The sequence below is a fragment of the Hirundo rustica genome, chromosome 6 (assembly GCF_015227805.2).
Source record: "Hirundo rustica isolate bHirRus1 chromosome 6, bHirRus1.pri.v3, whole genome shotgun sequence".
NCBI lineage: Eukaryota > Metazoa > Chordata > Aves > Passeriformes > Hirundinidae > Hirundo > Hirundo rustica.
In genome coordinates, this window is record NC_053455.1 from 33,605,011 (window position 1) to 33,622,981 (window position 17,971).

A 17,971-nucleotide genomic window follows, 5' to 3' on the forward strand; every position below is an offset into this window, starting at 1 on the left:
AGTTGTATTCGCAAAAATGTGGACATTATTTAATTGCCTCTTGACCTGAATATACATATATCTTTACATTTACAAACATCTGGGAAATTTTGGCACATTCTTATAGTTAAATGTGTGAGGTCATGTATACCTCACCCTGTGAATTTGGACATTAAGGTCTCTATGACATTTTGTCTTTTTCTAATATATAGTACTTGATGAGTTTTTTTATTACCCTCATGCTAGATTTTTACCTATTTCTGTCTTAGCATGATCATGTTTCTTTAGTCAAGGGGCAAAGATTAATTTTTCTTTCATTTCCCCATTTCTAGACCAATATCCCTCTTTCTAGATTCATATTTTATGAGAATTTCAAACTTATTTTTATAGAAGACTTAAGTTTTCAGCCCCTTTTACAGCAGAAATGTCCTTCCTCCCAATCTAAAAACAACTCAAAAAATCTGCTGCAGGACCACCAAATTACATTTTTAGACTACAATATTTTTTAAATATTATCAGTTTCTTTAACATTCTTAGGTTGACATCCTAGGTTTTTCCAAAAGATACTTGAACAAGTGTTATTCGAAAAGACTTCTATTTCTATTTCCATTTTGTCTTTTAGAACTGTGTTAAAAATACAAGTACATGTCTATTTGTAGGATTTGTATCTCAGTGGCCAGTTGCACTGAAACTTTCATAGCTTTAGAGACATGCTGAGTAATTTTTTCAAAAGATGAGTATTATTATTTTAACATAATTTCATCCTACAGTTACCTATTGAGAAATTCCATTTTACACTAACAAATTTGGAAAATGTAGATAGTTGAGTCACCATATCTGACTCTATATATGGTTGTTTTTTCTATTTCTGTTTTCTTTGTCTCATGCTCTTTACCCACCTTCATTTCTGGAAGTTACCAACTTTGACCCTGGAATGCTGATTTGTAGCAGTAATTGGCAGAACATTATTCTAGAAGAATTGCTTCTCTTTAGCTTCCAGACAATACAGAAGATATAGTCAGAGACTGCCTGTTATTATTCTGCTCAGACATAGATAACACCACCTGCCTAGCATTGCTTTTGTCACAGGTCTAAGCACATGAATCATTAGAATATTTAAAAGAATAAGATACTTAATTTCTACCATCAGTAGAAAATTTATTAACAAACCTTTCTGACAGTGAATGAAGGAATTCTATAACATTTACATCTCTCTAGTTCAAATTGTGTCACATACCCCAAGCAGTAGATCATTTGAGTAAGAGACACTGGTAGAATACCATTTTTCTAACAGGTTTATGGGCTGAGTAGCACACCATCTGCACTTGTTTCCTGCTTGGGCTATGGTTGAGCTTATGCAGTTAGTTTTAATCCATAAAATCCTAAATTACTAAATCCTAGGTATTTGTGGTCACCTCTTGTTTGCTCTTCTAGAATTATATCTGTCATATTTTATATATTAGAAGGCTACTGTAAGGTTCTTTCACTTTCCATAATTTACCTGTGTAACTTTGCATTTTTAATTATGGGACAAGTATTTAAAAGATATAAAAAACAGATTGGAATATTCTGCTGCATTAAAAATCATTAAAAGAAATTGCAGATGGAGTCATGCTTCTAGTTTGAAATTAACAAAATAAAGCAATTACATGTGGATTTGAATGAGTATATGCAAATCTTAAATTACATAAAAGTTTATATACTATTACAGCCATTTATATAACATTGTTGGATATCTTACATTATCTTCATTTGTTCTAATTTACATTTCTTCCATAAATAATTTGATGGCTTAAACCTGTATTGTCATAATATACAGATGTTTGGTTTGGGTGTTTTTCCCTGAGAACCTTGTTTTCTGAACATATTTCTCTTTCTTAATACATATAAGTGTTATCAAAACTGCACTTAAATTATCTTGACAATGTTTTCCTGGGCAAAGTGTCACATTAAAAACATTCTTTCGCCTTTACCACTACTCCCAGCAATCTGTACATACATTACAGATCTTATACAGCAGTCTTCTTTTAAAAGGTTTTGGTAAAATAAATTTTAAAAGAAATCAGGGTGGAAGTGGTTTCTAATGGGAAAACATGAAAAATGTACATGTATTTAATGTTTATAATAAATTTGGAAAATTAGACTAAATATCATATTAATATTAATGAACATACTGAATTAGGATGAATATGAAATTAAAAGGCTGTCAGAAATAGGGTCAGTGTAACATCTGATGTGGAAAAGTGTAAATACATTCCCTGTGGTTTGAAAGTGGCTTGGTAATTTATGAAGTTAAAACCTAACAATAATTTGTAGTTCAATGAAACTGGAAAATAACTTGGTCTGAAGCTTCATAACCATGAACAACATCATGTCATGAAGCAGCTATAAAGTGTATTTTTCTTTTTTCTTTCCTGAATTTACATATCATTGCTTAGCATTATTTCCAGAATCTTGTGCCAATTCAACCTTCAAATGTGCTTCCTTAAGCCCTAATTCAACTTCACTTATTCAGTCACATATTTTGCTTTGATTTTTTTTTTCTTCAGGAATATTTGTCAGTTTTACATACATCTCTTTGAAGCAGGTGTATTGTTGTTTGAGTAGTTCTATCACAGGTCTTCCAAAGTAAATCTGAAGGTAATAAAACTTGTTGAGAACTAGTCCTGTGATGATGAAAACTTTCGGTTTGAATTCTTTTACTTCTTACATTGTCTTAGCTGTTCTTCTGATCAAATATATCACACAAGCTTGAATTACCTTACTCTCTCCTGAAAGTGTATGGGAAACCATATTTTCACACTGTAGTTTTACGAAGTTGCTATCTCTATTTCAGTATATGTTAAATTTTGAGGTTTTCTCTATTCTGGTTTTTCAACAGTTACTAGACAACTGAGCACCACAAATTTTAAATCTGTTGTGTTCCTTCTTCTGACACTGTATTTAAACAACCAGCCAGAGTTTTTTGAAGGTCATTGGTCTGCTCCAAGCAGTAGGTCACTTTCCAGGTGGCTGGTTTACTGCAATGATCAGAGTCTGTAAGATGTAATTAATTTAAAAATACTTCATAGCCAAATTGGTAACTGCTTTCTTTGGCTGATGCCTGACTATCTTTCAGGGGTTGCCTAACTCTCCCTAGAACATGAAAACAGTGAATGGCATTTCAGCAAAACTTTGTCTGCTCCGCTGCCATATGCCTTTCTCACAGTAAGGTGTAAGGGCCTTATTTATCCATCCAGTCTAATTCCATGCAGAACTTCCTTGTAGAAAAGATCTTTCTCTCAGCTGCTGTGGTATCTTACTTCTGTACAATGTGCTTACAGAAATAACCACTTTTGGCATCCTGCTTTTGCTATGAGTATTTGAATATTTTTGTCCCAGAGGTGAACTTGTAGAATTTTCTAGAGTATCAAACTGCAACTATGCAATTAATATATGCAAATATTTTGAAAAATGCATGAAGTTTTTTTCCTGCATGCAACAGAAGAAAAATACATTCAAATTTTCAGTATCTTACTGTGTTCTTCTAAAAGCTTCCCGCACATTTAGGGGGTTCGGGGTTACAAATTACAATTTTCAATTCAATATTTTGTATTTCAAGGAAGCTTGCACATAGCTAACACTTGCATTTCCTGTCAAGTAAACTTTGGTGAAAACAAGTTACTATGGGGCAGGTTTTAATAACAGAAGACGTGTTTTGTATCTTTGTAACTACCATAGGATCTGCCTTCCAGTGATTTTATGACATATACAGTTCTGAAATGTTTGTGCTTTATGCTGGAAAGTGGCTTCAGATAAGAAGTTAGATTGCTGTTATTACACACGTTCAGGGGCCAAGTTGCATATTAGGACCATTAAGCTGAATGTCTTTGCCCAAAATTTTGCTGTTCCAATATTTTTACTGTTGAGTAGATATACCTAATGGCAAGTCCCTCACTGTCCCCTGCTTTTGAGCACATAAATATTACACCATGAACTTGTACGAATAGAATAGGTTACTTTTTTCCCTTTCAGAGAAAGGGAAATTGCCTTTTATCAATATGATCCATTGTGATCTTTTCAAATCCCTAACAAAGAGCAGCTATGATGAATGTTTCTGAATGGGAGAACATTTGCCCATGACAATTAATTTCAAGCCCTCCCAGTTTATGCTTTCATTTTACCTGCTCATAGACTACACGTACCCTTACCAGCCATATACAGATTTAGCTTACTTCAAAGCTCAATGATTAATCCTGTTGCAGAGGCTGAATTCTACACTGACTGTCTTTCCCCAGTCATTAATGCAAGCCTTCTTAGTTTGCTTTTTTTCCCCCTGTGGAAATACTATGTAATTAAACCTTTCAGCTTTTTAGTATTTTTTTTTAAATCTATTGGCCTCTGAGCCTATTTCATGTCAGTATCTTATTTTATATTGTATGTTGAAATACATAGATGTAATATTGCTTATAAGCCTATATTTTAAATGTATAAAATGTAGAAGCTTTTTTTTAAATAAGAATTTTACTTAAATCCATGGTACTACACATTTTCATTCCTTCTACATCCAAAGACTAATATTACTTCAGAAAGATACAAAATTTATCCAAATGTATAGCTGGGGGAATGGGGAATCCCATGGCATTTGAGGCCATGGAAATATAATGCTAAAGCTAAACTAAAAATTTTAACACCGTCAGACTGGTGACTGTCAGCTGATTATCCTATTTAACATTGTGACCACTGTGCTCAAATCTGTCAGGATTGCAAAGCTTCCAACTGCATACAATCTGAAAGTAAATTAAGTAGCATTTGAAAGACTAGCACCACTGCTACATGTGAGTCCTCTTCCTGGAATAATTGGGAGTATAAACTGTGTTGCTCTCTGCTGCCTTAGACTTAGCACGCTCTGCCCTTTTGTAGACAGTGTGCGTGCCAAGTCTGGTCAGCATCAGACAGTTACAAAAAGTTCAAATTAGAGACACAATTTCAAGAAATGCAGTCATTAAATGTCTGAAGCATTTTAATTTTGGGATTTATTTTGGTGAGATTACATAAATAGTGGTTGTAAATAAAATAATTCTTTGTAACTTTCAGCAAAAAACCTGCTACTTCTGTTCTAAGTTAAATATTCTTATGAGAAATGTCAAACGCACATGATCAATTTATGAAGTGGCTTATGTGATTAAACATGCAGGGATATCTGTTTTTCTCCTCCCAAATATGTGTTGTGCTTGCAGAGCAGCTGGATGTGTGATCCCTCTTTTTTTTTTTTTTTTTTTTTTTTTTTTTTTTTTTCTCCCTCAATAAACTGAGGAAAAAACCCCACATAGATAAAGAGAAAATTGTTTGAAATAAAGTTTTATTTTCATGAAGACTATATCTAAGTAGCTAATTGAGGTCTGACGGTCTTACATCACGGTCTACTGTCACTGTTTGGAATAACATATATTTTTCTGCATTATATAGGAAGAAGTAATAGTCCATCTTTACAAAATATGCAGATAATAGGGTTTTTTCATCTCAATTCCTTAATTCTGGTGACCTTAGACATGCAACTTTCCCTTAGAATGTTCTTTGACTCATCAAAGTGTGAAACTGACATTCTCACAAGGTAATAGTTTAATTAAACTTTTCAAAGCACCTTCACATTTCCAAAAACAGCTGAAGTTCAGCTACTTATAGAGAGGCTGAAAGAGCCATTGTATGATTCTGAATTATTTTGCAAATATTTTCAGGCAATGATGCTGAACATTCATGTTTTAGAAAAGGTGTAACTCTTTTTAGTACTTAGATTGCTTTTCTTTTTCTTCACCTTTTCCTTCAGACTCCTAGGCCGAGGAATTATAATTTTGCAACTCATTAATTCTACTGTTGCAAGACTGCATCTGGTTGCAATGTGTATAAAACCTCTGATATAGGTAGAAAAACATTGTTTTCCTATGTTTCTATTTATTGTGCAAAACTGCCAGATGTTTTGTATTGAAAACATTGGATCATTCAGTATTGGTGTGTTTTTTTCTTTAGTAGACATTTTTAAGATCTACTGTATCTGTTAAGAAAGCTTTTGTTATTATTTTGGTCTCTGTATTTTCTCTCCTGACTTTATAAATATTAAATGGTAGCTTATACACCAAGTATAAAAATGTTAAAGTGAATACTGGAGACAGAAGTCTGAATTGCTTTTATCAGCACATAGATTAGTGTGCTGAGACTGACATGGAAACCCGAGGCTCTCCACTTGTGCTCTGCACAGTTTTCCATGAATGCTGTACTTTGAATGTAACCTTTCAGCATACTGAAATTGGGCTCTTAGTTATAGCTTTAACATCTCTACACAAACTGAACCCATTCTGCTTGAGGAAATGTCCCTGTGTTGTTACATTTGATTCTAGATTCACTAGTGACTGTAAAATAGGTGTACCAGAGACAGAGAGGAGTGATAATGGTTTTCTGCTGTCCCAATATTCTTTTATCCTTAAGACCATTACTGAGGGCAGTTTGTCTCCACAATCTTTCAACCAGTGCAACTGATACATATATCTGGTCATTATATACTTTTTTCTTTTTCTTTTTCTTTTTCTTTTTCTTTTTCTTTTTCTTTTTCTTTTTCTTTTTCTTTTTCTTTTTCTTTTTCTTTTTCTTTTTCTTTTTCTTTTTCTTTTTCTTTTTCTTTTTCTTTTTCTTTTTCTTTTTCTTTTTCCTTTTTCTTTTTCCTTTTTCTTTTTCTTTTGACACAGAATTTCACTACTGACCTAAATAAATGGCTGTATCTATAGTTGATGTTAATCTTTCCCAGAAGGTATTTAATACCTTACACACACACACACACACACACACACACACACACACACACACACAGAGTTTTTTCAGTCTTAGTGTTTAATTTGTATGAGAAGTCATGCCAATTTTATTGATGTTATGAGGATTTGATGGTGTAATAGCTTCATGTAAATCTCTTGACATGTAGTATATGCCAAACAGTAAACTCCTCCTTCTTCAAATAACAGATAAGTAGTTGGTGTTTATAATTATTAGAGAATGTTTGATATTTCTGTGCATTTGTTTACAGGATACAATATGCAAATAAAGAAAGCCTTTTCTTGGTATCATTTTATTTTGAGATTTTAATTGTCACCAGTTCCTTTAAATTTCTTCTTGTACTTAAGCCTGGCAGAGAATACCTCAATTTCAATGTACTGATGAAATTGATTCTACTTTACCTTTAGCAGTGTTTTAGTCACTTAAATACATACACATTTTTCCACATTTTTTTCCGAAAATTCTGTCTGCTTTCTATATCAATCCAAATTATGTTCTTTTCCCATAAAAAAAAAAAGGAATTTTTCACCCTGCTCTCAGAATTTTGCATACGCATGCTTTTATTTGTTGCAAAATTGGCTTTGTCCCTGTCGAAATTCAGGTCCTTTTATCACAAGAGTTGGCAGCACTTCGAAGTCATACATCCAGGATTTTGAAAATTATGAAGATTCTCCTCTACTGTTTCTTGAAGTTCCATTTTATTAATCAGAGAAAAAGCCATTTTGGCCAAAGTTCCTTAATCATTTGGGTGATTTGGTATAATTTGAAACAGGCAAATCTGTATTTCTCATTAGGATAAAGTCTTTGATATTGACGTATGTAATTGATTACTAACGTAAACTATAATATTTCTGTATTAGGTAGTTTTAGGTCAAGAATTTATTAATAAACTAAATTAAAACAATGCAGTATATGTTGCATGTGGTATTTCTTTATGAAACTAGACGGCCGCCGATGGCAAAAGGGAAGAGTCTGCTCTCTATCACTGGTTGGGATATAAGAGCTTTATTCTGGAGTCCTGCCCTGCCTGGCTGGAGCTCTTTCCTGGTGGCTCACCGGTGCCAGCGAGCCCGCAGCCATGCTCATACGGGGGCTTTTTCCCCGAGGGAACAGGGCCCAGAGGCAGGGACAAACCACTACACAATCAGGGATAAAATGGGAGGGGAGCAGAGTTGGGTTACAGCTGAGAAAGGACAAACCACGTGATTACAAATCCGATGAAACACAATATAAACCCAATTAATGCATTACAACAGTTGCAGAGATAAAAGATTAAAAAAAAAAAAAAAAAAAAAAAAAAAGCACTGCTCAAAACCTGTCCATCCAATCCATTTCAAACAGGCGCTTCAATATATTTGTGTTTATGTTGTTCATATAACCATACAAAACATATTGCTTTTTTTTTTTTTTTGTATAAAGATGCAAATTAATCAAGGTCCTACAATTCCAATTCAGTTTATTTTAGTATTTTTTTTGAAAACAGATGGTTTCTTACACTTAGCTAGACAGGAGGTTTTGTGTTTCTTTTTTTTCTGCATCTATCCATTATGTCAGACAATACCAGAATTGTAATTGGTCCTGTTAAGGATTTGATAAAATTTCACATTTTTTTCTCATTATTATTGAGCAGAGTCTCTACTGAGTTTTAGATATGAGAATAAAACTGGCAGCCAGGACAGAAGGGATCAGAATCTGAAGTAGTAGTTAGTACATGGTATTCCTGGAATGATGGCTCATGCTGCTATTCCAAGGCATGGGATATTATGGCTTGAAGAATATGGGATGATGACTCTAGGGAGATTTGAGAGGGTACAGGAGGAGGAACTGAAGAATAAAGAGTTCTGGGTGTATTTGCTATGCCATAAATATATTCAATTCATGTTTCTAAACAAGTCAAGAATAGACTTAAATCTTTTTGGTGCAAAAGTGGCCATGTAAATTTAAGTAGACAATGAATTCTTGCATTATGGAGCTGCATTTATTGGGAATGCAAAGCATTAATTTCAAGATAAAAATATTAAATCTTATATCGCTGTTATATGGAAGCGTCAGATCTGACGTGCAACTTTAAGACAAGAATATAAACATATTAAAAGACTGAAATACTTGTTCAAAGATGAGAATTTGCTGCAGGTGTGGGGAAAAAAAAAGGGAAAATAAAGTTGTCTTATGCATGATATCTCTTTGCTTTTTAGTTCTTCAAGTGCAAATATACTGGAAACAATTGTTTGGCAGCAAGCTGTGATATATTTCCTACTCCCCTTTTTGCATTACACAGTTCGTGTTTTCCTCATGTACCTGTAGATTACCCATACATCTTCATGAACCTGTTTCTGACAATAGTACAGAAAAATATTCATCCTTTGAGAGAGGAGCACAAAGAATTATAAATATGTAGTTGGCCAGCCTGTATCCTCATTGTTAGTCCTTAGAACTCAGTTTATAGACTTAGGCTGTCAGACATCAAAGCCAATCAGACATTACTTCTGAGAACATTGTTGGTAAAGCATTTCATTGATTGTTAGCTATGATTTCTGGTGATTTTCCAACCTTTCCAAATAAAGGAGCAGCCTCTACAGGAGGCTGCTACTCATTGCTTTGCTCCATGAGGGTCTTCACTTGTATGAGCCTTCTGCACTCAGATGAAATGAGACTAAAACGAGTGATAATAACACTAGTTCCACTCAACAGCTTGGGTTATTCACTGGGATTTAGCAGTTTATAAAAGCTCCTGAAAGGCTTAAACGACAGCTATTGTTTATTACCATACACAAAGTCACAGCCTAAGAAATTAATCGGTAGCTGAAAATAAAGGTTGTTTCATCGAAAGCGGGGTTAGTTTGCATACTGGATGTAGTGAACAGCTTTCAGTTCTAATTAGTGCATTAATTTAGGAAATAGATGACTTCCAACCTTTAATTTCCTTTAAAAATTGAATGATTTCAAGTTCCTTTCCGAATACATTTCTACACAAGCTCTTACCGGTTGCTTCATACAAATCTATACTAGTGTTCTATATGGGGTAAATGAAGCAGAAGGCAGGTTGCATTTATCCTATGACAAGAGGAAAAGCTGATTACGCAGATGAGTGCAGATGAAGTGGAAACCTCTCAGAGATTAGGTTTTGCTCTCACTGTGCCCTACATTGCAGCCCAGCCTGACATAATAATTTCATGTTGGTTGCTTTCTGTGAACTCTTGTTTCCACATAAATCATGTGTCTGCAAAATGCAGTCACTAATAAAGTAGTTGCTAATCTTTGTTTGAAAGTACTAAATCCCAGAAGAGCAAGTCTTACTTTCAGCCAGGGTTTTTTCCATTCCCCTGTCTGCAGACATGTCTCATTATGCAGAGTATGAGCTAGTACTTGTATCGGTGACCAGCTGATGGTTAAAAAATTTCAGGTAAAAAGTAGGAGAACTCATTTTGTTAAGTTTTCAAAAGGAAAGGAACATGTGAGAGGTCTAAAGTGATAAGAATCTGATAATCTAGAGATTATTTCAAGTAGAAGTGGATGTTTTCTGTTTAAATTCAGCAAGATCATAATTATTTATGAAAGATCTGCACAATGAGATAATAAAGAATTTAACAAAACAATTCATGAAGCAGAATGAAATGCGACATTTTCGGGAGGCTACAAGTTACAGTGTGAAAAGGTATTTTGTTGCAATATTTGACTACACAGACAAGGGTCTTAAATGCCTAAGGAAATTACAAGATAATCTCTTTCTCCTAGTTGTGTCTGTTACTAGAAGTATTTTAACCCTAACGCTATTACTTCTGAATTGTAGCTATTATTTTTACCTAAATCAGTTATTCCAAAAGCCTGTTTCGTCCTTTATGGTGCCTTTCAGAACAGAGAACTTTCAGGGAAGAGTAGTGGGAAGATTACTTGTAGAAAAGTGAGGTTCAGACCAATGAACTAGGTCCTTGCTGCACCTAAAATTCTGTCCCTTGAAATAGCAAGTTATTTTGTGAGGTGGTTTAGGACTGCAGCTTGTATTCTGATTTTCCTCTCCTAGCAGCTTTAGGAATAAAGGAGAAGATTTCTTGTCCTCTAATGTTGCAGCCCAGAGCTTGTCTGGCTCGCTCGAGGGCTGTATTGCAATTACTGTGGCGAGCGGTAGCGACATGATTGGCAGCGATGCTCATCCAGGAGGAGAGCAGATTTGACGGATTATGCAACGGCAGTTAACGACGAAAATAAGCAGGCTGCCGCCGCGATGCGCTAGCTTCCCTCAAGCCCCAGGCTTTGCCGGAGAATCTGTTTCTGACGCCTCGAGGGGCAGGAATCCCGGCTCCGGGAGCGGCGGCCCGCGGTGCCGCTGCGCTCCCGCGCGGGGACGGGCCCGGCGCGGCGCAGCCCCGCGCGCGCGGGGGGGACCCGGGGCCGCCGCGCCGAGCGCGGAGCCGGCGCGCGCCAGCCGCGCGGCCCGCCCATTGGTCAGTGCCCGGCCGCGCAGCCCGCCCATTGGCCGGCCCGGCCGTCGGTCCCGCCCCGAGGGAGGCAGCGGTGCGGGGCGCGCCCCGCAGCGGGAGCGATCCGGGAGGCGGCGGCGGCGGTGGCCGGGAAGAGCGAGGGGCGGCTGCAGCCCTGCGGCCACCCGGCTTCCCCCCGGCGTCCCCCCGGCGTCCCGTGTCCGCCACGGCACCCCAAACAGCAGCGGGAGCATCGCCGCCCGGCGCGCCGCTTCTCGCAAGGTAATGTTCTTTCGTTCGCTTGCCCACCGCTCTGCCCATCTGCTCGGCTCCCCGCAGTGGCTCTGTCGCAATCGAGTGGATTACAAAATAAAACCGCTAACTCAAGACTGCGGGGAAGGGATCTGTTTGGTCGTCGTTAGCATCTCGTCTTCTCTCTGGATGCTTATTTATAAATAGCTTCTGTGGGATCACGAGAGCTTGAGATATCTTAGTTTCTCTTGCCGTCCGAAGAAAGTCCGTAGATTTCCTCCCTCCCCCTTTCATGACAGCGCTATTAAAGGAAATTTAACTGGATTGCTTCTCCCCGCTCCAAAAGGACTCTGAAAACTATCCTCAATTTCTTCAAGTCTGGAGTGCGGGATAGGTGCAGTGAAGGGGGGGAATACAGATTGTTTTAATTCTGTAGCATTTGATGTGTGCAAATACCGTCGGGCACGCAGGAGGGCAGATGAGTGGGAAACACGTGATTAATATTTACTGCGTTCAAGCAAGCTGTTACACTGTGTTGTGAAGCTTACAGGGGTCACCATTGCAGATGAGGCTGATGAACAAAATGTTATCCTGAGTTAGAATGCATTTGTGTGCTGATATTTGTTGATGTCTTTTACATGTGGGAAAAAGACAAATACTGACATTCTGGAGAAATCCTTCTCTTGCTGCTTTGCACAGTCTTCTTTCTTCAGCTGCAGTATTAAATCACATCATGATACAACAGACAGAGCTGGTCTGGGAACTGTGTATATTTAGTCCTTGCGGCTGTCCCACAGTCTTGTGATACTTGTTTCCTCAAGTGTGTAGCAGGAATCATAATGAGTTCTTTTCTTGTAGCTTCACAGAAAATCAACCCCTTTTTAAAAATTGCTGAGAAATTAGAGAGGAAGGAATTCTGAGTGTATTCCTAATTTTAGTTATTTTTTTACACCCATCCTTTGAATCATTCATGATGGCTTAATGATCATTTTACTTGTAGAAGTATCTTGTGCAGGTGTTATTAAACTGTTACATACACATTTAAATATATTTCTACAAGTATATCAGTAGTATTCCTGTAAAGTTTAGGTAAATCACTTCCACATGATGTTTCACCATTCAGGTAGCTTGGACTGTGCTTGCAGGTGAATTGGCTTGTTTTGGGAAATTTCAGCAGAAGCAGTTCAGCAAGTTTGGATTAAAGGAGAGTGAAAGAAAGAAGAACTGCTTTTTTGTGTTACTATAGAAAAAGAAACTGTCAATGCATAACATCATTAACTTAATTTGAAGGACTGTAGACAAAAAGTTGCAGCTTGGTATGAAATTGAACATGTTTTGAGCAGTGGAAATAAGTTTCCTCTTGAGTTAAACCTATCTCACTAAAAGCCAAGTGGCATGGACATGCATGTTCCTCTGTGTTTTTTTAATGGATGTATGTGTAAGGGGTACAGCTAATGGGCAGAGGTGACTTAATAATGTAGTGAGAAGTAAACAACAGGACAATGTTTCTCTAATATTTTGCATCTTGTGAAGATAAGATTGAAGTAGAGGCATGGGTCAAAGATTATCTCTGGAGAGATTTTCTTACACAGACAGATGAAATTGGAAATTGGAACTTTTCCTTTCAATTTCTGTTTTCAGGTTTTCATATCAGTAAAGTGCAAGCTGTAGGCAAATATCAAGTAGAAAATTGGGAAATGGCTGGGTTTCAAAATAAATGCCAAGGTAATGAATGTCAACTTTATACCGACATTTCTCAGGAAATAAAAAGGTGGTGAAGAGAGAGTTCTGCCTGGGATATGAAAAACTATTTGGCAGGGGGTGGAGAGTGGGCGTTTTGCGGTTTTGTTGTTTCCTTGGGGAGTTTTTCTGTTTGTTTGGTTTTTGGTTGGTTGGTTTTTTGTGTTTGGTTGGTCGTTTGTTTTATGTTTACCTAGGAAAAGACATAGGGCCTTCACACTATCATTTAACAAGGTCGTCCTTTCTGACGCTTTGATCCTGCTTTGACTTGCACACATAAAGTGTTTGAAAGTGGAGCCAAAAGTCAGAAGCAGCCTTTGCAATTTAATCCAAATAATACTTTCCAGACAGTGATCAAGAGGAGGGGAGAAAAAAGCAAGAAGGATCACAGACGTGTTCATTAAAGCGAAGGGTTGAATGCCTTTTTGCTCCTACAGTGTAGTATTTAGGAACTGAATTAGTTCTATCCTTAGAAAAACCCAACTTTTCTATGTGCCTTTGTGTTGCCGTTTCCAAAAATTAGTTTGCATCCCTTTCTCCACCCAGTCTTCCTGGAATCTAAGTCTGTCAGCTTTTAATTTTTCTTTAGCTATTTTGGCATGAAATGACTTCCTCTTTTAGCTTGGATCTCATATGACTTAAAAAGATATATAACCTGAATGTATATTCCATTAGGTTTTAGGTATCAGGAGAAGTACCAAAATGCAGGAAACTGGCCATCATGGAGTAATCAAATAGATATAACTCAATGTAATCTGAACCTTAACCAAGTGTCAATCATTTCCACTGTTTCAGCATGCTTTATATATTTATACCTTTTTCCTTGGTGACGATCTTTGGTTTTTTTAGTTAATAATCATGCCACTGCTATAGTTTCTAGTTGTGACCATTAATGTTTATTTCCCCATACTTAGAGACAGTAGGAGCAGAGACTGCAATAATATTTTAATGGCAAAGCTCAAGTTGGTTCTTGATTTTTTATTTTTTTTAAATCTGATTTTATGTCTAATGGCCAGAGTAGTTCAAACCTCCTCTGAGACAGTGGAGCCTGCAGAGCTTAGATCTGCCTGTAACAAGAAACCCAAGGGAAGGGTTCTTTTTGCCATGATCATTTAGTCTTATGCCATTTCATTGCATCTTTCCAGATGATTATTTGTGATTTTTCTTGCCTGTAAGTGTTGCCAGACTAGAGATACAGTATGTATAGCCAAATATGCAGTATGTATATCTCAGCAATTCTGGCTGAGAAGTTGGAAAGAAAGCACACAAAATGCAATGCATGAGTTCTTATCCAAGTTACTGTCTCCTAGTCAGGCAGGTACTACCATTTCTTCTCTTTCCATGGAAAATTGAACCCCCAATCATTACTTTAGACATTCAGCTTGACTTTAAATCCAGTTTTATGGGGCGATAATGGAGGGCTGATTACCTCCAGAAGACCATATATATTTTGTTGAGTTGGGCCTTTAGAAAATTACAATAGATCTTTAAATTCTTAATACTGAATTGTTTCCGTACTCCATTTAAAGAGTAATCAAGTCTTATAGATTAATTTAAATGGCACTACTGAAATCTTGAAATAAAATTAGCTTTTCTTATGTCAAGATTTAAGTTGACATTTTTCTCATTCTCTTGATCCTATGGTATTTTAAGATTATTATGTTGAAATATTGTGTTCTTCATGTTTTAATCTTACTGCTTCTTTTCCCAATGAGGGTTGTATTGTTGCTTAAGTTAGAACTTCCATGGGGGATTTATCTAACCCGTTTAATCTTAAACTAATTTGAATTTTATCATTATTTTAAAATATTTTTATTGGTTAAAATGCATTTTCTGTTGCCAGACTTGCTGAATTTAATAAAAATTCAGTGTTCCATCTTCCATGATAGGGAGCAGACCAAGAAAATGATAATGACAGATAAAAAGCAATTAACCACTTTCAAGACTTTAAAAATGTTAATGATATGCACTTGGGACATATAAAACGGACTAAATGTATATCTAAACCCCAGTGCTTACTTCTTTAACAGGTTTTGAAAACCTATAATCTCTCTTAGCAATTTGGTTTATAATTTTTTGTTGGTTGTAGTCATATGTTGAAACCATTTAGCTATGTATGAAATGCTAGTAGCAAAAAGTTGGAATGAAGAAAACAAAGGCAACCATAGTTCTCTGGTCTAATACTTGCTTCTTTGAAATATTAATATAATCATCCCAAGTCATTACATCCCATTTTATCTTGTACAGCCAAGGTTTTCAAAACTTCAATTATTGCTAGAATTTTTGAAACAACCCAACATTCCTTAAGGCTAAAGTAATTTCAAGACCACTAAAATTTTTAAGGGAGAAAACTTTAAAGCATTATTGAGTTTATTCTCAACCATTGCATAATTTTTGAAAAAACATGCATAATTAAAAATAGGCTTGTTAACTTGTCAAATACATTATTTTAGAAAAATTTTCTTGATTCTTAAGAACTTAGTGTGGGACAGAGTCTTTTAATTTCAGAAATATATATTCAAAACCTGCTGTATTCTGTGAAGGAATCCTTCTATAGGTAAAAAATGTTGTCATGAGGAGGGATTTTAATTGCTGTTATTATTCTTTAAATTCAATTTCTCTTTTTTTTTTCACCATTAAAACTTATGATTTGCACCTCCTTTTGTGATTAGTACAAACTTTTTGCAGCTGTATTTTCATCCATTGCTCATGAAATAGCTCAAACATTTGCTGCAATGTAGCCTTTCTTTCTTTGCTTTCCCTAATATCGTCTTGGGTTTGAAGTTCAGCATAGAGATCCAGGCCAGATACATCTCTGAAAGTGATATTTGCTGAAAGACCTCTGATCTGAAAGGCTGTATACTGAGCACCTCATTTAAATATCATCATGACACTAACAAGCATAGGCATTAAATAAATATATACTTTCTTGGTTTGGGAAAATTAAAGATGTTATTAATACAACACAGAACAAGATGCATCTCTTGCTGAAGAGTTGGCTACTTGACCAAGCAAAATTAAAACTTTTGGACAAAGTTTAACAAGAAGATGAACCTTTTGTTTAGAAAATACTTATTTAATTCATGTTGTTTTCCTGTAGAAATTTCCTATACCTGCTGCCAGAAGTGGAAACAAGTTACTGTGTGTCCTGTAAAACTTAGCTATTGATAAAGTATTGAGGAAAAATATTTTATTGTAAGGGATATTATCTATCTGGGTTAAAACTGGAAGAAGTCATGTATGCAGTTTATGACCCAAGTCTGACATGTACAAATATGATATTGCAAGTTTTCATCTTTTTGTTCACTGTAAATGTATTTTTTTATCTTGCTTTTCCTGATAATACAGTATTCTTGTGCTTAAATATGTAAAGATTATGTTTTAGATAATGTGAATTGTTTGTTTGTAGTAGCTGTTCTGGTCTAGTATGGCTTTTTGTTTGTTTGTTTCTTTGTTGCTTGAAAATCAGCTGACTATTAATAAGTGCAGCTTTCAATAAGACTTCTGTAACCTGAGGCAAATGATCTTTTTCCTTTTGCCTCTAATTACATTTTACATCACTATATGTGTTCAGCTGGATATTAGCCACTATCCCCTGTACACATATCAAGGAGTTGTTTTCTATTTTAACTTACAAGATTTCATTAAGTTACAAGAGTGTTCATCTTAGGTACAAAGGATATAGCGAAGGTGTTAGGGATGTAGGGATGTTGTAGGGGAGAGTTATTTGTCTGAATTAAGTATATATATTATTACATTGATGTAAAATTATTAAAGCACAAGATGCCATGTGATTGTTGTTGAGGAAGGGACCGCATCTTTAAAATAGATAAAATGATTATAACATTTATTTTAATTTCTGAATTTGGCAAAATATTCTTTTCACAGACTTTTCTGAACTATAAGAGACCCACAAAGATTATTGACTCCAACTCTTAAATGAATGGCACATACAGGGATAAAACCCACAACTTTGTCATTATTAGCACCACGCTCTAACCAGCTGAGCTAATTACAGGTTTTCTTGCCATCAAAGACAGTTTGGGGTAATGTTTGTTTGCTTGTTTATAAGCATCTTTTGAATCCCTTTGAATCATAACTTTGAGCCTCTACATATGGTGAGTATGTTCTTAGTGGTACTTACCTTTCAGTTTGCCTCTTTAACAGTCAGAAAACTCTGTTCTAGTCAAAAATGAAACCTAGAAGCAAGATGATTGACTCATCTGCTCTCTTGGTTCTTTCCATGCCAAATGCCTAAGAGCAAGGTGGAGAGTGTAAAAACATGACTGACGTGCAGAAGGAATTTGTTTAAATGCTGTACTTCTTGAAATAGTCTGTTTCAAACAGGTTGTTACTCTGTTGTTATTTCTTTGGGATATATGTACAGATTGCCTTTGCTCATTCTCTGCTTTAATGTCTGCTGGTTTGCTACTTAATGTACTTCCTACATTGAAGACTTTTCATATTTGTAATATCCATTGCAGACTTTTATTAGCAACCTCTTAAACAGTCAGATGGGTGAGTTTGTGATGGAAATCTCATTTGGTAACTAATTCTTGCAAATTAGTTACCTCTGACAAACAGATTTTGGATGATTTTGTGGTATGGTTGATTCTAACAAGAGTTTAATGAGGACACGTTGTGGGACAACTTTCTTTTTTTTTTTTTTTTTAACTTGCTGATGCAATTGCAGAGAAAGATCGATATTGCTTTGCTAAACTGAAGTAGGCTACAGAGGGATGAGAACTTTCATGTCAGACTCCTTTTGGGAACAATTTTTG

At 35.9% G+C, this 17,971-nt stretch overlaps 1 protein-coding gene across 2 annotated transcripts in view; it reads left to right on the forward strand.

Moving 5' to 3' along the window:
* Positions 1-11,375: 11,375 nt before the first annotated feature.
* FMN1 (formin 1) overlaps positions 11,376-17,971 on the forward strand; it is a 173,234-nt gene continuing 166,638 nt past the window's right edge. For both annotated transcript variants that reach the window (XM_040068119.2, XM_040068120.2), the window contains exon 1: positions 11,376-11,480. The gene's annotated coding sequence lies outside the window, so the exon portion shown is untranslated. The remainder of the gene's footprint in view (positions 11,481-17,971) is intronic.